Source organism: Phoenix dactylifera, chromosome 2 (assembly GCF_051530095.1).
Source record: "Phoenix dactylifera cultivar Ajwa chromosome 2, Ajwa_hap1_PhDact_Kaust_v1.1, whole genome shotgun sequence".
NCBI classification, from domain to species: domain Eukaryota; kingdom Viridiplantae; phylum Streptophyta; class Magnoliopsida; order Arecales; family Arecaceae; genus Phoenix; species Phoenix dactylifera.
This window is the reverse complement of record NC_143191.1, coordinates 45,045,334-45,049,241: the sequence shown is the minus strand read 5'-3', so window position 1 is coordinate 45,049,241 and position 3,908 is coordinate 45,045,334.

The window sequence follows — 3,908 nt, the reverse complement described above, 5'->3', positions numbered from 1 at the left end:
GGGATGGAGAGTGCAAGAACCTGTATGCCGCCCCTGTTAGATGCCACACTAGGACAACCCTTGGGGAGAGACTCACAATTAGGGGAGAGACTTACCCCTCTTCTGCAAAGCAGCCTCCTAGTTGGCAACCTGCCCCACGCCACCTTCCAGAGGAGTAAGGCGACCCGTGGATGGATCTGAAGCTTCCGCAACCAGCTTCCATCAATCGATCGCGGCACCGTGAGATTATACAGTTCCCTAAGATCAATGCCCCTCATCTTGGACCGGCATGTTGGGCCTCAGATGCATTTGTCAGGAGAACCCTCCCCCCCCCCCCCAACCTGGAATCGGCAAAGCAAGTATCCTCTTTGCCAGCTACTCCCCAAAGAGTCAAAGAACAGAAGCCACATCCCACCTCCTCTCACCCAGTCTCAGTAGGTCACACACCTTGAGACCTAAGCTTCTACATTGACCGTAGTAGGCCATAACCGCAGATGCAGGTCTGATATCCAGATATTCTCTTGAACATCAATCAATTGGCAGTCGTCGATCACCCATCTAATATGAGGCAGTACCTTCGGGGCTTGCGAGCACATATCATGCTAGATGGAGCAGCGTCGATCAGCCTGGAAGTTCGATATTCTAGTCTGATTGCCATAGTGAGCTCTCATTAGGGCACTCCATAATCCCTTGGGCTCAAGCAAATACCGAGCCACACGTCTAGCCGCCAGTGCCTCTTTCCTCATCAGCAGAGAATAGATACCCAAACCTCCATTACCCTGGGGTTGATAAAGAACCTCCCAAGCTAGAAGATGGACTCTTCTTCCATCTCGTATTTTCCAAATGAAATTCCAAAACATCTGGTCCAGCCTCTGCAGCGCCGAATTGGGTAGAAGAGTATTAGATAGAAGATACATCGGAACAGAGCTAAGGACAGACCTTACAAACGTCACTCTGCCCATCATGGAGAGGGCACTTGCCTGCCACCCCTCCAGCCTCTTGCAGATGCTCCACTCAACCTCGTCATAATCTGCCCTCCTATGACGCCTCCCCGTAATGGGAACTCTCAAGTATCTACAACGTCCAACCTGCTCCCTTAAGTATCCCATCCTATGCTATTCTGGTGAATCAAACACCCACCCCCTTCTTCATCTCCACCGTTGGCCTTCGACAAGGGTATCCTCTCTCCCCCTACTTATTCATTATTTGTGCTAATGCCTTATCTAGAGCTCTTGGAGCTGCATCCTTGTCCTGAGCCATGGAGGCCTATAGGCCTGCTCCGATAACTAAGCCGATTTTCTACCTCCTCTTTGCAGGTGATTGCATGCTTCTTGCTCGTGCCATAAGATAGTTTTGTTTTTCTTTGATGCAGAGTTATTTTCATTGTGCACCAAGCACAAGTTTATAGCATCTAAACTCTTTATGAGGTTCGGTATGAAATTTCCATAATCTTGCAAGTTCTTGTGATCCATTGCTAACAAAATGCCAGCACTTTAAGCTGGCTTCAGTCTTCAGGCTTCTTTCTGAATGTATGTTTATAGATCTCTGATGAGTGTTTCTTCAAGTTCCCATTGTAATCTATGACATTCTTGAACTGACAGATATGCATAGACCTGATTATTATTTTATTGGCAATTCATGGAGTTTGAAGGAAAAAAATTAAATAAATGAATCATGCGACTTCTGAAAGGAAGTCTATGTCCGATTCAAACCCTGATACAAGCAGCAATCTGCCAAGAAAAATTCTAGAAAAAACCCTCATGCATTTGGCAATTATGGATGCCATAATGACAAAGTTTCTTATCGACCAATGCCAAAGTTAGTATTCCTGATGATTGTTTCCCATTTTCTGTTGATTGGAAGCATTTCAACTCCAAGTTTGTCTTGATTGATTTTTTCCTTGGTCCATGATGGTTCAATCAATAAGTTTCATCTGTCGAGTAAGCAATGCTGTCATGCTGTCATGACGAGGCCATTGATTGATGGATACTTGTCTCATTAACAAGGTAAAATTTCTCCTGCAATTAGGGTATATGAAAGATACAAAGTTCCTTCAGCTCTCTTCATTGGCCAAGAACTGAAAAAGCTTCAACTTGTTAGGTACTCCTACTCTCAACCAGGTTACACCAACGGATTAGAGAATTTGGTTGTGTTCCCCCATTTTGGAGATTATGAAACCAAGAGACTTTGATGGCTGTACTCATCTCTAGGATTTCAAGCACCAGAGCTCATAATTTAAATTATTCACTGCTTCTTTGAAGTATCTTCTTATAGGAACCTCAAATCTGGTTGTTCTAAACATTGCGTCGGAGGAAATTACGGTCGGTCAGTAAGGCTGCATTAGAGGGTGGACAGAAATTAAATTTTACCGAAGTACATGACTGTTTCATGCAGGTAATTTTTTTATTTGCGGCAGTCTTATTCGAACTTGTTTGATTAATCTGGTTTATGTTTATACATTTCATTTTTTTTTTTTAAATTTTTCCTTGTATTTGGCATCTGGACTCTTTGCCAAAGAAGGTTCCTTTGGTAGTCTGATTTGAATGTAATACCATCAGATAGATTTCTCAAATTCAAAGGAGGAGATGACAAGTCTTTGCTTGTTTCATAATGCTCTACTCTAGAAAGAGAGTGATCTATGGGTATGTTAGAAGCTAGTCTTGCATCAGCTTTGCTTATACCAAAATAATACCAGTCACTGCTTTATGGAAATAAAAAAAAACTGAGGGCATATGCAGGACATGCATGAGGAAACTCCCACCGGGCCTACTGCAATGTTTTGGGAATTAACAACAGACCAGAATTGTTTATTCCAGCACCGTCAAAAGATGAGACTCCATGACTTCTTGCGCGCTCGGAGTCTCTATTTGAATTTGTGAAATTTGTGCCTGCTGTTGCACCTGTGCTCGAAAAAGTGCAAGCAGAGGTTTTGTTCCTTAATGTCTTTATTTCGCAGAAAGTTGCTGCAATTTCCAAGAGCATCAAAGCAAGCTGAAGCAATATATTTTGAAGTTTGCTATGCCTCAATGATCATTGGCTATGCCAGTTCCAACGTAAAATTGTTCTCATAATCCAATTGGGCTTCCATGTTTTTTTTTTATTAATCAAAAGAAAGTAGCTTGGTATATTGCAGCGATCTAATCAAACATAAGAGTAGCAATCCTGCGACGCATTCCCTTCTTCTCTCTTCTTTTTTTTCTTTTTTCTTTTTTTTTTTTTTTTTTTTTTTTTTTGGTACAACAGTGGCTTACACAGAATGGATGTGGATGCGGCCACACATCCCCATGTTCTGCTTCTCATCTTTTACCCTCATACCATCTTTTACCCATAATAATGCGATCAGGTTAACTGTCTCTCGTGGTGCGAGTGCTGCTGCTTCCGAGTGCGTAGTCCCAGCCTGCAATGACATACAGAGATCGGTCCGGTTCGTAACGTCACAGCCGGGGAGTGCTGCAGTAAAGTATTTTTTTCTCGGCGCTTATGTACTGAAGGAGGACTTGTTCGGTCATCTTGCACATCCTATCTTTATACAATTTTTAAGACAAATTTCTGCTTGCGCTCGTAGATGCTTATACCTTCGCATTACATAATCTGAAAACCCAAGCTTAAATGTCTCCCCCTTCGAATTTCCCGGGCTTTTGGTAATCTTTTTCCCTTCTATTTGGAGCGAGACGTATCTTATTGCACATTCTATTTTGCAGAGGCATCATTTCCAAAGATTTTTGTCTGTTTGATTTCAAACTAGGGCAAATTTTTACCTTTCCGCAAAAGGAAACTACATATATATTTCGTCAACAGTTATGCTGCAAACACCTGATGAATGTCCCAAATAAGAGACCTGACATAATCAGTGTTGACAGATGCAGCAACATGAAGAGGTATGAATTTGGAAAAATGAAGCATTCAAAACGAAAGGGAAACAACCAATG